General features: G+C 40.0%; 1 protein-coding gene across 1 annotated transcript in view; it reads right to left on the bottom strand.

The window, feature by feature from the left end:
• The window catches only part of LOC126618134 (uncharacterized), a 149,720-nt gene extending 129,163 nt beyond the window's left edge, over nt 1-20,557 (bottom strand). Inside the window, exon 1 of the mRNA XM_050286229.1 lies at nt 20,144-20,557. The gene's annotated coding sequence lies outside the window, so the exon portion shown is untranslated. The remainder of the gene's footprint in view (nt 1-20,143) is intronic.
• Nucleotides 20,558-24,478: the final 3,921 nt, after the last annotated feature.

The following is a 24,478-nucleotide window of genomic DNA, read 5'->3' as shown; positions in this document are numbered from 1 at the left end:
TCAACCTCAATACCCTTTTCAGAGATTATATGACCTAAAACGATACCTTGTTTAACCATAAAATGACACTTTTCCCAATTAAGTACAAGGTTAGTTTCAACACAACGTTTTAGGATCACACTTAGATTATGCAAGCAACTATCAAACGAATCACCAAATACGCTAAAATCATCCATAAACACTTCAATTATCTTTTCTACATGATCAGAAAATATGCTCATCATACATCTTTGAAATGTAGCAGGTGCATTACATAAACCAAAAGGCATGCGACGATATGCAAAGGTACCAAACGGGCATGTAAAAGTGGTTTTTTCTTGGTCCTCGGGTGAAATGACAATTTGATTATAACCAGAATAACCATCAAGAAAACAATAAAAAGCATAACCCGCTAACCTCTCAAGCATTTGGTCAATGAACGGCAATGGGAAGTGGTCCTTCCTCGTGGTGGTGTTTAGCTTCCTATAGTCAATGCACACCCTCCAACCGGTTTGAATACGTTGAGGGACAAGCTCATTCTCAGCATTAGCTACCACCGTCACTCCTGATTTCTTCGGTACGCATTGAACCGGCGAAACCCACCTACTATCCGATATTGGATAGATAACCCCACAATCTAGAAGCTTTATGATCTCCTTTTTCACTACTTCCATCATCGGAGGGTTGAGACGGCGTTGAGCCTCTCTAGTTGGTTTGGCCCCCTCCTCAAGAAATATGTGATGCATACAAGTCGTAGGGCTTATACCTTTGATGTCGGCCAATGTCCAACCTAGAGCAGATTTGAACTCCTTCAAAACGCGAAGCAACTTCTCCTCCTCTTGTGCCGTGAGGGAAGAGGAAATGATGGCAGGTAATGTTTCCTTTTCTCCCAAGAAAATGTACTTCAGATGGCTTGGCAAAGGCTTGAGTTCAAGGATAGGTGCCTGAATTATAGATGGAAGCAATTTGTTAGTCGAAATGGGAATGGACTCACGGTTAGTATACTTACCATCAAGCTTAGGTAAGGACTCAAGGGCAGCCACAACTTCAAGTAATTCCTCACTAGGGGGCACGGCCTGGGATGACTCATGTATGCCGTGGGCATGCAAGCAATCTGCCCCCTTTATTTTGAGCTCCATGCCTCGTGTAATGACTTTTTCAAGCGCATCGTCATTTAAATCGTCAAGATATCCCTGCGCCAAAGAGTCAATTATATCAATAGAAAAGCATGAATGGTCCTCACTAGGGTATTTAATAGAATCAGAAAGATTAAAATTAACAACTTCCCCATCGAATTCCATGGACAAAGTTCCACTATACACGTCAATCTTTGTCCGGGCCGTCTTCATGAATGGCCTTCCAAGTAGAATGGGCAACGAAGGAGCATGGTCCGACTCATCCATTTCGAGGACATAGAAATCCGTCGGGAAGACCAAATGATTAACCTGCACAAGAACATCTTCCAAAACTCCCTTTGGATATGCGTTAGATCTATCGGCCAATTGTATTATTACCCCATCATTTTTCAATGCTCCCAAGTTCATAGATGCATAAATGGAATATGGCATAACATTTATAGAAGCACCTAAATCAAGCATGGCAGATTCAAATCTAGTATTCCCAACAACACAAGGAATGGTAAAGCTACCTGGATCTTTACATTTGGGAGGTAATTTGCGTTGCAAGATGGCGGACACATTCTCACCTACCTTGACCACTTCCTTGGTCGCCATCCTCTTCCTCGTGGTACACAACTCCTTCAAGAACTTCGCATACCTCGGAACTTGCTTGATTGCATCTAACAAAGGTATGTTAACTTGAACTTTCCTAAAGGTTTCGAGGATGTCCTTTTCTGTCTCTTCTTTCTTCGTTTGCATGAACCTACTAGGAAAAGGCACATTTGAAGGGAAAACATTAGTATGAACTGAATTGGACACATTCTTACCTTTGTGGGACGAATTGGGCAGATTTGGGACATTAGGGACCTGCGGCAAAGGTGGAACCACCTTTGCCGTGGGCTGCTTTGATGCCTCCTCTTCCAATTCCAAAAGTTCATCCTCATTATGACCTGTTTTTGGTGTAGAACCTGCCCCAACTTCCTTACCACTTCTTAGGGTGATAGCTTTGGCACTTTCGAAACCTCCCTTCGGATTTGGAATGGTGGAACTAGGGAGTTGTCCAGGATCTCGAAACTTACCTACAAACTCGGCAATCTGCCCAATTTGTTTCTCAAGTTGATCCACCCTTTTATCTTGGTTTTGCATAGCCTTAGCTTGATCTTCCTGCCCATTAGACAACTTAGTTAGTATCTTAAGAAGTGCATCATTGTCAAGAGACGTACCTGAGGCACTTGGGCCGGATTGGGCTTGATTTTGGGGTGGGCCGTAGGTTTTGGGAAAGAACCCCGGGGGTTGTTGCCTAAAGCCTCCTTGGTTTTGAGGTTGTTGGGGATCCCTCCACTTGAAATTTGGGTGATCTCGCCACCCCGGATTATACGTGTTGGAGTATGGATCGTGCCTTGACTGATTTTGGCCTTGAAACCCAATGGCATTCGCACTCTCCCATCCGCCATTCTCAATGAGTTGAGGACATTTTTCGGAGACATGTCCTTGTATAGAACATACGCCACATACCACAGGTCCTTGCATCTTCATTCCCTCGGCCATCTGTGAAACAATAGAAGTAAGATTAGCCAATTGTGAATGAAGATCGGAAGTCGCACTTACCTCATGTACTTGATGCCGTGAGGGTCCTCTTTGGCCTACACCCTCGTACTGTTGAGCGTTCAACGCTCTATTAGCAATCAAGACCTTGGCAGCCATGGGTGTTTTATCCACTAATGCTCCGCCCGCCGAAGCATCAAGCATTTGACGTTCTAGAGGTAGGAGACCCTCGTAGAAGTATTGCAAAAGCAACTCCTCCTTCATCTGATGCTGTGGACAAGAAGCAACAAGTGATTTAAATCGTTCATAATATGTAGGAAAAGACTCACCTTCTTCTTGCTGAATTCCGCTTATCTTTTTGCGGAGGAGGATGATGCGAGAAGTTGGAAAGAACTTCTCCAAGAACGCTCTCTTCATACTCTCCCATGATGTGACAGTGCCGGGAGCTAACTCATATAACCAATCCTTGGCTTTATCCATCAAAGAGAATGGAAAAGCCTTCATCTTCAAAATATTTCCGTCAACATTGACGGGAGTCATACTAGAGCAAACTACTTCAAATTCTTTCAAATGTTTGTTAGGATCTTCCATGGACAAGCCATGGTATTTAGGAATATGATGAAGCAAACTTGACTTTAATTCAAACTCATCTGTCTTACCTTGGGCAGCCCTGGGATATTGAATGCACAAGGGTGTGGCATTATCCAAACCTGAGGCGGAAAGCTCCTTGAGTGTACGATTGTCCATGGCCATGCCTTGGACTTCTTCAAATATCCCTGCCGTGGCTTCTTCCTCCTCTTCTTGTACGTTTTCTTCAAGGTCAGATTCGGAGTTGGGTGGATGGTGTTCTTGCTGGTTTCTAGCTCTTCTTAACTTCCTCTCAAAATCGTCGTCAAAATCCAAGATGTTTGCACGAATCGGTTGAGAGCTTCTAGTCATACATTAGTACCTAAGAAACAAGAAACAAAATTAGGTCAGAAACTTAAACAAAGTCAGAAACAAAGTGAAATAAAAGAAACAAAAACAATCCAAGGGATTAGCAAATTTGCTAATCCCCGGCAGCGGCGCCAAAAATTTGATGCGAAATAGATAAGCACACAAATTAAACCCTCTTTTGTCAAATTGTAGTAGAGATGTAAGTAGGGATCGTTCTAGACCGGGGATTAGGAGGGATTGCTAAACACTTGGAAACTGACTTAAAAACTCAAAAACAAAGTTTAAAACACTAAACTAGACTTAAAGAATGCAAAACTAAAGTTTAAAACACGTAAACAACCCTAAAACTCAAAACAGCAACTAGAAGGTTCAAAACTGCCTAAAAACCACTTTCTGGGCAGTTTTGAGCACCTACACTAATTTGGACGAAATTTGATGAAAACTTGAATCAAAATACCTAGAAACACAAATCAAAACATATTCTAACTAATTTAAGACTTCAAAGTAAAAGGGGATTTAGTTTTGGACAGAAATTGAAAACAAAACAGAAACTTTAATTAACACAGATTGTAAAAACGATTTTGGTGAAAGGGATGGATAAAAGGCTAGTTAGGAGGTTCTTCTCCACACATGTCACACTTGCAAACAAAACGATTTTCTGTTGTTCTTCCAATAAATTATAAATACTCAACGCCCCAGATTAACCGTGAATTGCACTAATTAACCCTCAGTTTTTCCACAAGTTATTAAGTTGGATGATTGCATACGACAACCCAAAACATTCCCTACAAGTTCCCTACATGAATTGCATAATAGAGATACAAGCAAGAATCATTACGTTCTATGAAAAACATAAGCATTGACGAAGCATTTGTTACTATGAATTGCATGAAACTTATGCTAAGAGTTCATTCAACGCGATCGTTTTCAAGCGATCTTCACTACTTGTGATTATAAGATTGTAACTATTAGGTGAAACTCCCTCATAATCTAGCATCATATTCATGCATGAAAGTTAAGCGTGCACTCTCAATCAACATACATAAATAAGTATCAATCAAATAGATGAACGAATTGAATCCATAACTCAAGAAATAACAACTGAATGTAATCGAATCAAATTGCAAGCATATACATGGTTTCGAATCACCCCCCAACTAAGGGGGTTTAGTTCCTCATACTCACAACACAAAGTTTATTGAATTGAAACATCGAAGACATAAGAAAGATTACACCTAAAATGCCAAAGAAGTCCACTTTGAAATCTGCACAGAAAGCTCCTCGTTCTTCTTCTCCTTGCTGCGGCAGTGAGGGTTTAGGGCTGTTTGGGTAGTTTTGGATGATTTTGAATGAGGAAGAATGGTGGAAAAATGTCTAGGCTGGGTGTAGGGCACGGCTAGGAAGGTTTGGGGTCAGAAAATATGGAGTTGGGTGAAGGTTGGGCTCGGCAAAGGTGAGGGACAGGTTCTGGCGTGAATGGATTTTCTGGATGTGTTTTTGGGTTTTTGAAAGGTAGATAGGATAGTATGGTGGTGCGGCAAGGTGTGGGAATGGTTTATGGAGGTGGAGAATGATGTATGGATGTGTGGAATGGTGCTGGAATCGATGGAAGCTGCGGCAAAAGGTGGGAAAGGTTGCTGGAATGGGTGGTGGCTGCGGCAAGGAAGGGATTAGGGTGATGGTGAATTTCTGATTTTTTGTAGAGGGGAAGAGTGGTGCGGCTAGGTGTGGGAATTAAGTATATATGCACTTAAAAACCCTAACAAATCAGATTAGGGTTTCACTAAACCCAAATCCACCAGAAAAATAAGTTAAACAATCAGAAATTTGGTGAGAAAAAGGGCCTAGGGTGCGGCAAGGAGTGGGCTAGGGTTAGGGCTTCAACATGGCAGAAATTAAATGAAAGGGGCCTAGGGTGCGGCATAGGCTTAGGGTCCACAAGGAATTAGGGTTTAAGTCATCTAAAAGCCCAAAGCCAAGAATAGAAACTCACGAAAATAGAAACCTCCAAGAATAGAAACTTCCAACTTTTAGAAACTTTGGTTGCCAATTCCGATTTAGGAAAGATCAACCCAAAGTGGAAACTTTTAGGCTTAGCTTTCCTACTTCAAGTAGGAAACCTCAAATCTTCAACTCTTCAATTTCATCCCAACCTTGTGTTCCAAGCATGTCCTTTTCATTCCAAGCTCACTTTTGTGCTCCAAAAGCTCCAAATTGCATTATTTCATGTAATATGTCCTTTAAACCTGAAAACACATGAAAGTAGCTTAAAAGACTACTTTAACGAAGAAAACATAACAAAGATGCATAAGAACTAGCTAACTAAGGCGCATAAATATGCTCCTATCAAGCTCCGAGTCATAAACTAGTACCTAAAAAAAAGAAACAAAAACAAAGTAAGAATCTGGACACAAATAAAACAAATTGAAATAAAACAAACCAAGGGATTAGCAACTTTGCTAATCCCCGGCAACGGCGCCAAAATTTGATGTGAAATTTATGTTGACACACAAATTAACCCTCTTTTTATCAATTGTAGCAAAGTATGTAAGTAGGGATCGTTCTAAACCGGGGATTAGGAGGGATTGCAAAATCACTTGAACACTGACTCAAATACGTAAAAACAAGTTTAAAACACTAAACTAGACTCAAAGAATGCAAAATTAAACTTTAAAACACCGAAACAAACCAAAAGACTCAAAACAGCCCAAAAACACTCAAAACTGCCTTAAAACCACAATCTGGGCAGTTTTGAACACTAGACACAAACTTGGACGAAAATTGGTTTTAACTTGACCTAAGACACTTAAAACCACAAACTAAAGTGATTTCTAACTACTATGACTCAACTAAGTAAAGGGGGATTGATTTTGGACGAATTTAACTTTGAAAACAGAAACTTTGAAAACAAACTTTGACAAAAACGTTTCGATGAAAACTAAGATGGTGAAAGGCTAGTTAGAAGGTTCCTTCTCCACACATGAAACATATGCATACGACTCGATTTCCAATTACTCTTTCAATAAACCTTGAATGACAATGCCCCAAATTAACTAGATTGACCAATTAATTCTCAGATTTCCCTAGATTCATTGAATTGAATGGGATACGCATTACAACCAAATTATTCTTATCAAGGACCCTAACTATGGAATACGCATGATAGAGACACATATCAAAGATCATTAAGTTCAATGGAAATCATAAGCATTGACGAGGCATTCATAACTATGGGATACGCATGTTACTCTTGCCTAGGATTTACTTAACACAATCGTGACTAGCGACTTTTACTACTTATGAATATAAGTTAATAACGATTAGGTGAAATTCCCTTATACTCTAACATCAAATTCATGCATGCAAACTAAGTGTCGACCCTCAATCAACATACATAAACATGTTATCAATCAAATAGATAAGCAAACCACATTCACGATTCATGAAATCATAATTGGAAGAAATCAAGTTATATAAAACATATGATCATGGCTTTGAATTCCCCTCTAACTATAAAGAAATTAGTTCCTCATGTTCGCAAATAAACAAAGATAAATATATTTAAACATTGACATAAAGATAGAAAACACCTAGAAACGCTCCGACAATCCAACGTCTTGAATGGCATGCACGGCTCCAAGTTGTCTTCCTTCTTCTCCTTGCAAACTCACGGCACAATGAGGTATGATTGGTGAATGGTGTAGTGAAAATCTGGTAGAGGGTGGTGAATGAAAGGGTGCGGCAAGGCCTTGTATTTATAGGCTGAAAATCCCATCTCCTAGGTAGCCAAGGACAAGGTTTTAAAAGCCTAAGTTGCATAGGATAATAAAATACAATCCTATAAGGAAAAAAAGTCAAAAACCCAAAGGGATTGGGAGATAAGGTGCGGCACAAAGAGTGTGAAAAGATAAGGCTTCTGGAAATCTGAAATTCCAAGGGAATTAAGGTATAGGGTGCGGCACTTATCTAGGAAGGGATAGGGCTTCTAGAAATCCCATTTTAAGCATCCTAATCTAATTAGAAACCCTCCTAAGTGGCTGAAATGTGGATAGTTTAGGATAAGGATAAGATATGATAAGGTTTGATTGGATAAGATAAGATAAGCTAAGATAAGGTTATGGATGAGGTTTTGGATAAGATCCTTCTCTTGAGCTGATTCTTTGACTTTACTCTTCTTCTTCACATAGGAAACCTTGCTTGAGTCGGAAACTTCATTCGTCTAGGAATCCATTTTCAATTAGGACTCCTACATTGATTAGGAATCCTTCTTCATTTAGGAATCCTTCATGTAAGCTCTTTCCTACTTCAACTAGGAAACTTGGTATCTTCAAGTCTTCAACTTTGAAACGCCTTCCAAGCTTCATCAATTCCTCAAATTCGTCCATCCCTTGTGCTTCATGTGCATGAACTCCATTCTAGCCCAATTTTGCTCCAAAATGCTCCAAATTGCATCCTTTTGCTCACTTTGTCTCTAAAACCTGAAAACACATGAAAATAACTTAAAAGACTAACTTAACTAAGAAAACATAACATAAATGCATAAGAACTAGCTAACTAAGGCACATAAATATGCTCCTATCATTTCCCTCCACTTTTGTGCCGTGAGTTTTTACCCAAATCCCTTGGGATTTTGGTTTCTAGAAGCCCTTATCCACTCCTGGTTTGGTGCCGCCCCCTTATCCCCTAATTCCCTTTGGATTTCTGATTTGTTTTCCTTCAAGGATTGTGTTTTATTTTCCTATGCAACTTAGGCCTTTAAATCCTTTTCCTTTGCTACCTAGGGGCTGTATTTTCAGCCTATAAATACAACCCTTTGCCGCACCAATTCACCACCACCCTCTACCAGATTTTCACTACATCATTCACCCAATCATCCCTCTTGTGCCGTGAGTTTGCAAAGGAGAAGGAAGGAGACTCTTGGAGCCGTGCATGCCATTCAAGGAGCTTGGATTGTTAGAGCGTTTCTAGGTGTTTTCTATCTTTATGTCAATGTTTAGATTTATTTATCTTTGTTTATTTGCGAACCTGAGGAACTAATTTCTTTATAGTTAGAGGGGAATTCAAAGCCATGATCATATGTTTTATACGACTTGATTTCCTCCAGTTATGATTTCATGAATCGTGAATGTGGTTTACTTATCTATTTGATTGATAGCATGTTTATGTATGTTAATTAAGGATGCATACTTAGTTCGCATGCATGAATTTGATGCTAGAGTATAAGGGAATTTCACCTAATCGTTATTAACTTATATTCATAAGTAGTAAAAGTCGCTAGTCACGATTGTGTTAAGTAAATCCTTGGCAAGAGTAACATGCGTATTCCATAGCTATGAATGCCTCGTCAATGTTTATGATTTCCATTGAACTTAATGATCTTTGATATGTGTCTCTATCATGCGTATTCCATAGTTAGGGTCCTTGATAAGAATAATTTGGTTGTAATGCGTATTCCATTCAATTCAATGAATCTAGGGAAATCTAAGAATTAATTGGTGCAATCTAGTTAATTTGGGACATTGTCATTCATGGTTTGTTGAAAGAGTAACTGGAAATCGAGTCGTATGCATATGTTTCATGTGTGGAGAAGGAACCCTCTAACTAGCCTTTCACCATTCTTTTTCATCCAAAATCGTTTTCATTAAGTTTGTTTTTAAAGTTTATGTTTTAAAGTCCAATTTCGTCAAAACCAACCCCCTTACTTTTAAGTCTTGTTTTTAGAGTCAAAACTTGTTTCTTTTAAGTCTTTTGAGTCTTTGAAGTTCTATTTTCGTCCAAATCACTTGTTAGGTCTAGAATTGAGTCTTTTTGGTTGTTATTTGCTGTTTTGAGCGTTTTGAGTTAGTTTTGAGTCTATAGAGTCTAGTTTAGTGTTTTTGAGTCTTATTTGTGTTGATTAGCATCCCTAGTTAATCCCCGGTCTAGAACGATCCCTACTTACATCATTACTACAATTGTCATCAATAGGGTTTAATTTGTGTGTCAACTTAATTTTCACACCAAATTTTGGCGCCGTTGCCGGGGATTAGCAAAGTTGCTAATCCCTTGGATTGTTTTATTTTAGTTTGTTTAATTCCAGATTCTGACTTTGTTTTTGTTTCTTGTTTTAGGTACTAGTTTATGACTCGGAGTACTCATCCGATTCGTGAACACATATTGGACTTCGACGACGATTTTGAGCGAGAGTTGAGAAGAAAAAGGAAGAATCCATAACCTAGTGAATCAAGTTCAAACTCAGAAGCCGAAGTTGAGGTAGAGGAAGAGGAACCCACGGCAAGAGTGGGTGAAGTGGAGGAAGCCATGGCACAAGACAATCGTACAATCAAGGAGCTTTCGGCTTCGGGATTGGACAATGCCGCACCTCTATGTATTCAATACCCCGCAGCTGCCCAGGGAAAGACCGAGGAATTCGGGTTGAAGTCAAGTTTGCTACACCACATTCCGAAGTACCATGGGTTGTCCATGGAGGATCCTAACAAGCACTTGAAAAAGTTCGAAGTGGTTTGTTCAAGCATGACTCCAATCAACGTCGATGGGAGCATATTAAAGATGAAGGCCTTTCCCTTTTCTCTCTTGGAAAAGGCGAAAGATTGGTTATATGAATTGGCTCCCGGAACAGTCACATCTTGGGAGAGCATGAAACGGGCCTTCTTGGAGAAGTTTTTCCCAACTTCTCGAGTCATCCTCCTACGAAAAAGGATAAGTGGAATTCAATAAGAGGAAGGTGAATCTTTTCCTACTTATTATGAACGTTTTAAATCTCTTGTTGCTTCTTGTCCACAGCATCAAATGAAGGAGGAGCTTCTTCTACAATACTTCTACGAGGGGCTTCTACCAATCGAACGTCAAATGTTAGATGCCTCGGCAGGAGGAGCCTTGGTGGACTGATGTGAAAATTAACTTGACACACAAATTAAACCCTATGGATGACAATTGTAGTATATGAGCAAATAGGGATCGTTCTAACCGGGGATTAACTAGGGATGCTAATCAATGTAAAACTGACTCAAGAACATAAAAATATAATGTAGAACACTAAACTAGACTCAATTAATGCAAAACTAGGGTTTAAAACACCTAAACAAACTAAAAACTCAAAACAGCAACTAGAAGGCTCAAAACTGCCTAAAAACCACTTTCTGGGCAGTTTTGAGCACCTACACTACTTTGGACGAATTTGGACTATGACTTGACTCAAAACACTTGGAAACACAACTAAATGGATTTCTAACTAATCTAACACTTTAAAATAGATGGGGGAATGATTTTGACGAAATTAAAACTTTAAAACTCAAACTTTAAAAACAAATGTAAAGCAAAACAGATTGTGATTAAATAGAATGGTGAGAAGCTAGTTAGAGGGTTCCTTATCCACACATGAACATATGCATACAACTCAATCTCCAATTACTCTTTCAACAAACCATGAATGACAATGCCCCAAATTAACTAGATTGCACCAATTAATTCTCAGATTTCCCTAGATTCATTGAATTGAATGGAATACGCATTACAACCAAATTATTCTTATCAAGGACCCTAACTATGGAATACGCATGATAGAGACACATATCAAAGATCATTAAGTTCAATGGACATCATAAGCATTGACGAGGCATTCATAACTATGGGATACGCATGTTACTCTTGCCTAGGATTTACTTAACACAATCGTGACTAGCGACTTTCACTACTTATGAATATAAGTTAATAACGATTAGGTGAAATTCCCTTATACCCTAGCATCAAGTTTAAGCATGCAAATTAAGTGTCGACCCTCAACCCACATACATAAACAAGTTATCAATCAAATAGATAAGTAAATCACATTCACAATTTCTGAAATCATAATTGGAAGAAATCAAATCATATAAAACATATGTCCATGGCTTCAAATTCACCTCTAACTAAAAAGAAATTAGTTCCACATGTCTAACATAATTGAACAACAATTTAAATTAAACATGAAAACAGAAACAAAGAAAGAAAGAACTCCAAACACTCCACTAATGGCAGATTGCATGTGCAAGGCTTCTCCTTCCTTTGGATTGCACGGCACTCCTTCTTTCTCCTCCTTTAGTGGCTGCACAAGGTGGATGAATGGTTATGGAAGGATGTAGGAATGGTTTGGGGAAGAGGATGGTGCGGTGATAGGAGCATATTTATGCGACTTAGTTGGCTTGTTCTTAAGCATTTATGTTGTTTTTCTTTAGTTATTTTAGTGTTTAAAGTCATTTTCGTGCAATTTCAGGTTTAGAGACGAAGTATGCAAAGAAGTGCAAAATGGAGCATTTTAGAGCAAAATTGAGCTAGAATGGAGTGTATGCTAATGGAGCACAAGGAATGGACGAGTTTGAAGGTCAAATGAGCTTAAGAAATGAAGAAATGAAAGTGAAGAACAAAGAATTCAGATTTGGAAACCAAAGTTTCTAAAGTTGGAAGTTTCTATTCTTGGAGGTTTCCATTTTCGAGAGTTTCTATTCTTGGTTTTGGGCTTTTAGATGACCTAAACCCTAATTCCTTGTGGACCCTAACCCTAGCCGCACCTTAGGCCTTATTCCCACTAAAAATCTGATTGTTTTAACCTAATTTCTGGTGGATTTGGGCTTCTAGAAACCCTAATCTGATTACCCTAGGGTTTTGGATGCCTATATATACTCATTATAACCCCTAGATCAGATCATCACCTCTCATACATAACCATTCACGCCAGAAATTAAACCTTGATTTCTGCCGCACCTTTCCATCACCAAAGTCCCAAAATTCTGCCCAAAATCATCCCTAGCCGTACCCCCATCAACCCTAAACCTCTCCATACCATTCCCCATCCATTCTACACCACAAATAACCCCAAAAACCTGTTCTAAAGTCTCTGCCGCAGCAAGGAGGAAGGAGAATTCGTTGGATGCGCTTGCTGCCAAGTTGGAGCGTTCTAGGTGTTTTCTTTCTTTGGATTTTAATTTCTAAATTTATGTATCTTGGCTTTGCGAGTATGAGGAACTAAACCCCCCCTTGGCTAGGGGGGGATTCGAAACCATGTTTATGCTTGCTATATGATTTGATTACTTCTAATTGCGTTTCATAAGTTGGGAATTCAATTTACTTATCTACAAGAATTAAAACTGATTTGTGTATGTTGGTTGAGGGTCGACACTTAATTTGCATGCATGAATTTGATGCTAGGATATAAGGAAATTTCACCTAATCGTTATGGACTTATATTCATAAGTAGTAAAGGTTGATGATCTCAATCGCGTTAAGTAAATTCTTGGCATAAGTTTCATGCAATCATAGTAACAAGTGCTTCGTCAATGCTTATGGTTTTCATAGAACTTAATGATTCTTGCTTGTATCTCTATTATGCAATCATGTAGGGGACTTGTGGGGAATGCTTTGGGTTGTCGTATGCAATCATCCAATTCAATAACGTTAGGAAAAATCTGAAGGTTAATTTAAGCGGACCTAATTAACTTGGGGCATTGAGAATTCATGGGTTATTGAAAAGCAATTGGAAATCGTTTTGAATACAAGTCTAACATGTGTGGAGATGAACCCCTTAGCTAGCTTTCTATCCATTCAATTCAATCAAATTCGTTTTAAAATCTGTTTTGATTTACAAGTTTATGTTTTGTTTTCAATTTCGTAAAAACCAAATCCCCCTTTGTTTTCAAGTGTCAAATTAGTTAGAGAGTGTGTTAGTTTGTGTTTTTAAGTGTTTTGAGTCAAGTTAAAACCTATTTTCGTCAAAATCTTGTTTAGAGTTCAAAACTGCCCAGAAAGTGGTTTTAAGGCAGTTTTGAGTGTTTTTGTGTTATTTTGAGTCTTTTGGTTTGTTTTGGTGTTTTAAGTTATAGTTTTACATTCTTTGAGTCTAGTTTAGTGTTTTAAACTTTGTTTTTACGTTTTTGAGTCAGTCTTCAAGTGATTTAGCAATCCCTCCTAATCCCCGGCCTAGAACGATCCCTACTTACATACTTACTACAATTGATAAAAAGAGGGTTAATTTGAGTGCTAGTTAATATCATATCATGCGGCAAGGTTGAATTTGGGCAGAAAGTTGGGAGTTTGGGGATGGAAGGCTGCGGCAAGGTGGGAAATAGGGTTTTGGACGAATTTCTGAATATGGAGAGGGTCTGTTCGGCCAAAGGGTTTAAAGGAGTATATATAGGCACTTCAAACCCTAGCAATCAGATTAGGGTTAGAGATGGGCCTTCTAGAATGCCTTGCAAGGCAAGGAAATCAGGTATTTTGGGGCCCTAGGTGCGGCAGAGATTAGGGAAATCAGATTTGGAAATGGGCTAGGGTTTAGGTGCGGCATTAAGTGAGGATCCAAGATGAATTGGGCTAGGAGGATGCGGCCTTGTCCAAGAGGTAGGGATGGGTCGTCTAGAAGCCCAAAGCCAAGAATAGAAACTCTCGAAAATGGAAACCTCCAAGAATAGAAACTTCCAACTTTAGAAACTTTAGTTGCCAATTCCGACTTCTTTGTTCTTCACTTTCATTTCTTCATTTCTTACGCTCCCTTGACCTTCAAACTCGTCCATTCCTTGTTCCAAGCATGTACTTTTCAATCCAAGCTCACTTTTGCTCTAAAATGCTCCATTTTGCCATCTTTTATGTCATATGCCCTTTGAACCTGAAAACACATGAAAGTAGCTCAAAAGACTACTTTAATTAAGAAAACATAACGAAAATGCATAAGAACTAGCTAACTAAGGCGCATAAATATGCTCCTATCAAATTCCCCCACACTTAGCTTTTGCTAGTCCTCGAGCAAAACAAAGAAACAAAAGAAAAACAAAACGAAACAAAACAAACAAAAACAACCTAAACCTTCCAACGTTTGCCTCAGGGATTTCCAATGCACATGACATATTAAAAATCATCATTCCCACAGATTTTAGCCATCTTTACACTTAAGCACATACTTAATTATAGTTACCACGTACTAGTTCGCATTTAACCAAGTAAAACATGATTTTGAATGTAGTAACATGCCTTAGAGAATTTGCTCAAATCCTCACTAGATATGCACTCAATTTTCACACAGATTTTCTGACTACACACCCTATACTAGTTATATGTGAGAAGATTGATGTAAATATGAAAACGAATGCTCACATATGTTATAACAAGGAAAGCTTTTTCTGAATTTAATAAGCATGTATATGATCTCATGAAAGGAATGCTACTACTTAGACGCGAGAACCAGTGACACCATATGCTCATACCAATCCCAAACTCCACAAATTGAAATACACAACACTCAAGATAGAAGTTAAGGGTTGTAACGGGGCTTGGGTTATTGGCTAACAAAGAAAGGTGAAGGGTAAACAAACGTTCTTAAAACAATAGTAAGCAAAGCAATGAAATTGACACTTAGAATTCACTTTTGAATGCAAAACTCAACTTTTAAACTCAAAGGGGAAATTCATGCAACACTTAGGGTCAAATTCACTGTTTTGGACCCATTCTTCAACAACCAACACCTTAGAGCTCATTTTCATGCTCTTTCAACTCTTTTTCACACTTTTCACATTTTTTTTTTCTTTTCTTTTCTTTTCTACCCCATGCCTCATTTAAGACTTTGGCACACAATACACAAGGCTCACTTTCCCCCACACTTGTTTTCTGCACACCCTTGATCAAAAGGAATTCATTTTAAGTCATGCTTACTATGCTTTAAGAACAAGGGTATGGATGGTCCTAATCTAGGCTAGGTAAGGATAACGTGGGTTAACAAACAATATAGGCTAAACAAGGCTCAACGGGGCTAAAACCTACAAAAACAAATGTATGGAATGAAGGCTTTTTGGCTATGGTGGTAACTACTAAACAACTTCATCTTGAATACGTGTTATGCAATTCAATGAAATGTTTTGAATGAAATTGGCATGAGTTCTAGCATTTGGAACTAAAGTGATGAAACGCATTCTAAGTAACAACCAAGCAAAGAATAATGAGATCATGCAACGACTTTAGAAAACAAGAATGCACAGATTTTAACTCTCCAAATAAAGTTTAGGCTCAAATCTCTCAGGGATGTAGCGTTAGTTTGAGTTCCTTCCTTCAAGCATGTTACAAAAACTAATTTTTTTTCCTTTATGATTACATGTGAATTCATAAGTTATAACCACAACCAAGCATAAACCAAGAGTAAATCAAACTTTCATCCATGTTTATAACTCTCTTTAACAATCATGCAATTAAAAACCGAATCCTCATCATTGTGTTGGAAGGTACCCTAAGACACAAACAACCACAAAAACAACTCTTTTTGGGTTTTTTTTTTAAAACAAATTTTCAAATTTTTATGGGATTTTCGGATTTTTGAATCAAAACACATTAAAACACACCAAAACAGCTTAAAAACACCTAAAAACAGCAAGAAACAACATTGGGAAGTATGAGTGAGAAAACCCTACGAATTTGCATCAAAACACTTTGGTTACCCCCCCACACTGAAACCAAACATTGTCCTCAATGTTTCAAGCATAGACTCACACAAAAACACATAAACAAAACAAACAAACACTACACAAACTAAACATGGCAGAAACGAAATAAACAACAAAGAGAAGGGTTTAGGAACGCAAATCTGGAATTGGAGTGCTCTCTAGGTCTTCCTTTGTCGAATGCATGGGTTGCCTCCCACGAAGCGCTTGCTTTAACGTCTTCCAGCCGGACGGTACCTCCGTTTAAGCTTGACTATGTGCCACGGCATGGAGGGGTACCTCCTCCACGACATGCTCCTCAAACATCTCGTAATAGGGCTTCAATCGATGCCCATTCACTTTGAATTCTTGTTGCGTCCTTGCACTCTTGATTTGCACTGCACCATGAGGGAAAACATTAGTGACAATAAAAGGACCAACCCATTTGGAACGCAACTTACCCGGAAACAACCGAAGGCGAGAATTGAACAACAACACTTTCTGCCCAATAGAGAACGTCTTGGCACGAATCATCTTGTCATGGAATGCCTTCGTTTTCTCCTTGTAAATCCGGGCATTCTCATAAGCTTCATGTCGGATTTCCTCAAGCTCGCACAATTGGAGCTTCCTATGTAAACCTGCGGCATCAAGGTCCAAATTAAACGTTTTGACGGCCCAGTGTGCACGATGCTCTAACTCGACGGGAAGATGGCATGGCTTCCCATAGATGAGCCGAAAAGGTGACATCCCAATGGGGGTTTTGTAGGCAGTGCGATACGCCCACAATGCATCGTTTAAGCGCAAACTCCAATCCTTCCTCGTAGGCCCCACGGTCTTCTCAATAATTTGCTTGATTTCCCTATTCGAAACCTCGGCTTGCCCGCTCGTTTGAGGATGATAAGGTGTGGCCACCTTATGCGTGACATTGTATTTCTTGAGCAACGCCTCGATGGTTCGATTACAAAAATGGGAACCTCCATCACTGATGAGCACGCGTGGCATTCCGAACCTTGCAAAAATGTTAGTTTTCACAAAATCTGCAACCACTCGAGAATCGTTAGTTCGGGTGGGTTTTGCTTCCACCCACTTCGACACATAATCCACAGCAAGTAATATATAAAGAAATCCATGTGACGAAGGAAAGGGACCCATAAAATCAATACCCCAAACATCAAATATTTCAACACTAAAAATGGGGGTTTGCGGCATTTGTTGTTTAGGACCTATATTGCCCGTTCTTTGGCATCTATCACAAGACATGCAAAATGTTCTAGCATCCCTAAAGATGGTAGGCCAATAGAAACCACATTCTAATACCTTAAGTGCTGTTCTATTAGTGCCAAAGTGTCCCCCACAAGCATAAGTGTGACAAAATGTTAGAATAGCATTAAACTCAGAATCGTGCACACACCTACGTATAACTTGGTCAGGGCAATATTTCCATAAATACGGGTCATCCCACACATAAAACCGTGCCTCTTTCTTCAATTTATCACCTTGGTGTTTAAGTAATTCCCTAGGAACATGTTTAGACACCAAATAATTCACCAAATCAGCATACCACGGTTCACTTACCTTGACGGACATCAGTTGCTCATCTGGGAATGTCTCCATGATAGGTACGGCATCCTCCTCATGTACCATACGGCTCAAGTGGTCAGCCACCACGTTTTCACTTCCCTTCTTGTCCCGGATTTCGATATCGAACTCTTGGAGAAGAAGCATCCAACGAATGAGTCGTGGTTTGGCCTCCTTCTTGGTGAACAAATACTTCAATGCTGCATGGTCAGTATAAATAATAACTTTAGTACCAAGCAAATAAGAACGGAATTTATCTAAAGCAAATACAACAGCTAGAAGTTCTTTTTCAGTGGTGGAATAATTCAATTGTGCATCATTTAAAGTCCGAGAGGCATAATAGATAGCATGCGGCCTCTTGTGCTTCCTTTGCCCCAAAACAGCTCCTAATGCATAATCGGAAGCGTCGCACATAAGCTCAAAAGGAAGGCTCCAATCCGGTGGAATTATGATAGGGGCCGAAGTTAGCATGTCCTTTAGGTGATTGAACGCCTTCTCACACTCCTTGTTGAAGTCAAACGCCACATCTTTCTGGAGGAGACGGCAAAGAGGATTAGAGATCTTGGAGAAGTCCTTGATAAATCGCCTATAAAATCCTGCATGACCAAGAAACGAACGAACCTCTCGAACCGAAGTAGGAGAGGGTAAGTAGCGTACAAGATCTATTTTCGATTTATCCACTTCAATTCCTCTTTCTGAAACAATATGCCCTAGAACTATGCCTTGTCTAACCATAAAGTGACATTTTTCCCAATTAAGCACTAGGTTAGTTTCTACACATCGTTTCAAAATTAGTGTGAGATTTTCCAAACATCCATCAAATGAATCACCAAACACACTGAAATCATCCATAAATACCTCAATAATCTTTTCCACAAAATCTGAAAAGATACTCACCATACACCTTTGAAATGTGGCCGGAGCATTGCATAACCCAAAAGGCATGCGACGATAAGCAAAAGTACCAAAGGGGCATGTGAAAGTTGTCTTTTCTTGGTCATCCGGCGCTATGACAATCTGATTATATCCAGAATAACCATCAAGGAAACAATAAAAAGAATGACCGGCTAACCTTTCAAGCATTTGATCAATGAATGGCAAAGGGAAGTGGTCCTTCCTTGTGGTGGCGTTGAGCTTCCTATAATCAATGCACACTCGCCAACCTGTTTGGATACGGGTTGGCACAAGCTCATTCTCGGCATTCTTTACCACGGTCACTCCGGACTTCTTTGGAACACATTGCACCGGTGACACCCAACGACTATCAGAGATCGGATAAATCACTCCACAATCAAGAAGTTTGATAATCTCCTTTTTCACAACTTCCATCATTGGAGGGTTGAGACGGCGCTGAGCCTCTCGAGTTGGTTTAGCCCCCTCCTCTAAAAGTATGCGATGCATGCACGTAGTGGGGCTAATTCCCCTAATATCGGCCAAAGTCCACCCAATGGCCGTCTTGTGCTCTTTCAACACTCGGATCAACTTCTCCTCCTCTATGGCCGTGAGTGATGAAGAGACAATGACGGGCAATGTCTCGTTGTCTCCCAGAAAAACGTACTTTAAATGATCGGGTAACGGTTTAAGCTCAAGTACGGGTGCCTGAATCACTGAGGGTAACATCTTATTAGTGGAAACTGGAATTGAAATTGGGTTAGAAGGCTTACCATGGTGTTGAAGGAGTGACTCAAGGGCAGCCACTATCTCGGCCTCATCCTCACTTCTAGGCACGGCAACACCATTTTTGTGCCCAATTCCTTGTGCAATTGTCGTTTCAAGTGTATCCCTCTCCAAACAATCGAGAAAATCCTGCGCCAAATCATCAATTATATCAATAGAAAAGCAAGAATGATCGTCCTTAGGAAATTTAATACTTTCAGAAAGATTAAAATCAATGACTTCCCCATCAAATTCCATCGTTAAAGTTCCTTTAAAAACATCTATCTTGGTGCGGGCTGTTTTCATGAAGGGCCTCCCTAATAGAATCGGCAATGGGGTAGAATGGGGTGAATCCTCCATGTCAAGCACGTAAAAGTCCGCTGGAAAAATCAAATTACCAACCTGCACCAAAACATCTTCCAAAACACCCTTTGGGTATGCATTAGAACGATCGGCTAATTGAATTATCACACCATCATTTTTAAGCTCACCTAAGTTCATAGATGCATAAATCGAGTATGGCATGACATTAATCGAAGCCCCTAAGTCTAACATGCATTGTTCAAACTTAGTATTACCAATAACGCACGGAATTGTAAAACTACCCGGATCTTTGCATTTAGGGGGTAATTTCCTTTGTAACACAGCAGAGACGTTTTCACTTACTTGGACCACCTCTTTGTTCGAAATCCTTCTCCTTGTTGTACAAAGTTCTTTTAAGAACTTAGCATACCTCGGGACTTGCTTAATCGCATCAAGGAGCGGGATATTGACTTGAACTTTCCGAAAGGTCTCTAGAATATCCTTCTCGGCTTCTTCCTTCTTTGATTGCCTAAACCTGCCAGGAAAGGGCACATTTAGTGGAATAGAACTAGAAAGAGTCGAATTGGGACTTACCTTGGTGGTTGGGGACGGTTTAGGAGGACTAGGTGGTGGCGGCAAGGTTTGGTCATCCTTGGCCGTGGGCTTTGCTCCCTGTGCTTCCTCTTTCAGCATCTTGTCCTCCTCGTCTTGACTTGATTTGGATGTATTTGAGTCCGCTCCAACCTGTTTACCACTTCTCAACATGATGGCCTTAGCGGTTTCAAATCCTCCCTTCGGGTTCACAACGGTTGAACTAGGCAATCTACCTTGCTCTCTAATTTGCCCCATAAACTCGGCAATTTGACCCATTTGCTTCTCCAAATTATCCACCCGTTTGTCTTGGATTTGTCTCTCCTTATTTTGAGTTTGTACTTCCTGCGTCAAAGTAGTAAGTAACTTAACAACTTGATCATTATCCAAAGACGTACCTGAGGTTGGTGGGGCGGTTTGCACTTGGTTTTGATTGGGGACAAATGGCTTTGTATAAAAGCCCGGTGGTTGCTGCCTAAATCCTCCTTGTTGTTGGGGTTGTTGAGGATCCCGCCATTTGAAATTCGGATGGTCCCTCCACCCCGGATTGTAGGAATTAGAGTATGGATCATGGCGTGGTTGATTTTGGTTCCCAAAACCCACGGCATTGGCAGCTTCCCAACCCCCATTCTCAATCAATTGAGGGCATTGATCATTGGCATGTCCTTGCATCGAGCACACGCCACACACACTTGGTCCATGAATCTTCATTCCCTCGGCTAACTGAGAAACAATAGAAGTAAGGTTAGCTAATTGGGATTGAATCTCGGGCATAGAACTTACCTCATTCACTTGTGGCCGTGGGGGGTCCCTTTGTCCAACACCTTCGTATTGTTGTGCATTATGTGCTCGGTTGGCAATTAGAACTTTTGCAGCCCCCGGAGTCTTATCCACCAACGCTCCTCCCGCCGAGGCATCAAGCATTTGGCGTTCCATGGGAAGGAGTCCTTCGTAGAAATATTGAATGAGTAGCTCCTCCTTCATTTGATGCTGTGGACAAGAAGCAACAAGTGATTTAAAACGTTCATAATAAGAAGGAAACGATTCACCTGGGTTTTGTTGGATGCCACTAATCCGTTTCCTCAAGAGAATGACTCTTGAAGTTGGGAAAAACTTCTCCAAGAACGCTCTTTTCATACTATCCCAAGATGTAACCGTTCCGGGTGCTAACTCGTAAAGCCAATCTTTCGCCTTTTCCAAAAGTGAGAATGGAAAGGCCTTCATCATCAGAATACTCCCGTCAACATTGATGGGTGTCATGCTCGAACAAACAACCTCGAACTCCTTGAGATGCTTGTTGGGATCTTCCATGGAAAGCCCATGGTATTTCGGAATGTGGTGCAACAAGCTTGACTTCAACTCAAATTCGTCGGTCTTGCCTTGGGCAGCCGCGGGGTATTGAATGCATAATGGTGCGGCATTGGTCAACCCCGAGGCCGAAAGCTCTTTGATGGTCCGATTATCCGCGGCCATAACTTCTTCTTCCTCTTCTTCAAACTCAGATTCGGCCTCTGAACTTGAACTAGGTTCACTAGGTTCGGGATGCCTCCTCTTTCTTCTCAAATCACGTTCAAAATCGTCGTTAAAGTCCAAGATGTTTGCATGCACAGTTTGAGAACTCCGCGTCATGCACTAGTACCTACACCAAGAAAACAAAACAAAATCAGAAAACTAGGTAAATTAAATCAAGACACACGGCAACAACACAAGGGATTAGCAATTTTGCTAATCCCCGGCAACGGCGCCAAAATTTGATGTGAAAATTAACTTGACACACAAATTAAACCCTATGGATGACAATTGTAGTATATGAGCAAATAGGGATCGTTCTAACCGGGGATTAACTAGGGATGCTAATCAATGTAAAACTGACTCAAGAACATAAAAATATAATGTAGAACACTAAACTAGACTCAATTAATGCAAAACTAGGGTTTAAAACACCTAAACAAACTAAAAACTCAAAACAGCAACTAGAAGGCTCAAAACTGCCTAAAAACCACTTTCTGGGCAGTTTTGAGCACCTACACTACTTTGGACGAATTTGGACTATGACTTGACTCAAAACACTTGGAAACACAACTAAATGGATTTCTAACTAATCTAACACTTTAAAATAGATGGGGGAATGATTTTGACGAAATTAAAACTTTAAAACTCAAACTTTAAAAACAAATGTAAAGCAAAACAGATTGTGATTAAATAGAATGGTGAGAAGCTAGTTAGAGGGTTCCTTATCCACACATGAACATATGCATACAACTCAATCTCCAATTACTCTTTCAACAAACCATGAATGACAATGCCCCAAATTAACTAGATTGCACCAATTAATTCTCAGATTTCCCTAGATTCATTGAATTGAATGGAATACGCATTACAACCAAATTATTCTTATCAAGGACCCTAACTATGGAATACGCATGATAGAGACACATATCAAAGATCATTAAGTTCAATGGACATCATAAGCATTGACGAGGCATTCATAACTATGGGATACGCATGTTACTCTTGCCTAGGATTTACTTAACACAATCGTGACTAGCGACTTTCACTACTTATGAATATAAGTTAATAACGATTAGGTGAAATTCCCTTATACCCTAGCATCAAGTTTAAGCATGCAAATTAAGTGTCGACCCTCAACCCACATACATAAACAAGTTATCAATCAAATAGATAAGTAAATCACATTCACAATTTCTGAAATCATAATTGGAAGAAATCAAATCATATAAAACATATGTCCATGGCTTCAAATTCACCTCTAACTAAAAAGAAATTAGTTCCACATGTCTAACATAATTGAACAACAATTTAAATTAAACATGAAAACAGAAACAAAGAAAGAAAGAACTCCAAACACTCCACTAATGGCAGATTGCATGTGCAAGGCTTCTCCTTCCTTTGGACTGCACGGCACTCCTTCTTTCTCCTCCTTTAGTGGCTGCACAAGGTGGATGAATGGTTATGGAAGGATGTAGGAATGGTTTGGGGAAGAGGATGGTGCGGCAAGGTTGAATTTGGGCAGAAAGTTGGGAGTTTGGGGATGGAAGGCTGCGGCAAGGTGGGAAATAGGGTTTTGGACGAATTTCTGAATATGGAGAGGGTCTGTTCGGCCAAAGGGTTTAAAGGAGTATATATAGGCACTTCAAACCCTAGCAATCAGATTAGGGTTAGAGATAGGCCTTCTAGAATGCCTTGCAAGGCAAGGAAATCAGGTATTTTGGGGCCCTAGGTGCGGCAGAGATTAGGGAAATCAGATTTGGAAATGGGCTAGGGTTTAGGTGCGGCATTAAGTGAGGATCCAAGATGAATTGGGCTAGGAGGATGCGGCCTTGTCCAAGAGGTAGGGATGGGTCGTCTAGAAGCCCAAAGCCAAGAATAGAAACTCTCGAAAATGGAAACCTCCAAGAATAGAAACTTCCAACTTTAGAAACTTTAGTTGCCAATTCCGACTTCTTTGTTCTTCACTTTCATTTCTTCATTTCTTACGCTCCCTTGACCTTCAAACTCGTCCATTCCTTGTTCCAAGCATGTACTTTTCAATCCAAGCTCACTTTTGCTCTAAAATGCTCCATTTTGCCATCTTTTATGTCATATGCCCTTTGAACCTGAAAACACATGAAAGTAGCTCAAAAGACTACTTTAACTAAGAAAACATAACGAAAATGCATAAGAACTAGCTAACTAAGGCGCATAAATATGCTCCTATCATGGACAAGACCCCCACGGCAGCAAAGACATTGATTGTCAATCGAGCATTAAACGCTCAACAATACGAAGGTGTTGGACAAAGGAGCAACCCACGGCAACACCAAATGAATGAGGTAAGTGCCATAACCGAACTTCAAAATCAAATGGCTAACCTTACTACTTTGCTTTCTCAGGTGGTGGAAGGTCCAAAAGTGCAAACCGTGGCAGCTTGTGGCGTATGCTCCATGCAAGGACACCCTACAGACAAGTGCCCACAATTAATAGAGAATGGAGGGTGGGAGACCCTCAATGCCGTGGGATTTGGCAACCAATACCAACAAAGGAATGACCCCTTTTCTAATACCTACAATCCCGGTTGGCGAGATCACCCAAATTTCAAATGGCGAGAACCCCAACAAGGCCAACAACAAAGCACGTTTAGGCAACAACCCCCGGGTTTCTATCAAAAGCCGTTTGCATCAAATCAACCCCAAGCACAGCCCGCCCAAAAATCAGGTTCTTCTATTGATAATGATCAAATTTTTAATTTACTAACTTCTATGGCGCATGGCATGCAAACTAGGGACAAGAAGGTGGATGAGTTGGAGAAGCAAGTGGGGCAGATTGCCGAATTTATGG

The sequence above is a fragment of the Malus sylvestris genome, chromosome 4 (assembly GCF_916048215.2).
Source record: "Malus sylvestris chromosome 4, drMalSylv7.2, whole genome shotgun sequence".
Lineage (NCBI taxonomy): Eukaryota > Viridiplantae > Streptophyta > Magnoliopsida > Rosales > Rosaceae > Malus > Malus sylvestris.
The sequence above is the reverse complement of the archived record's forward strand: the minus strand, read 5'-3'. Positions and strand labels throughout refer to the sequence as shown.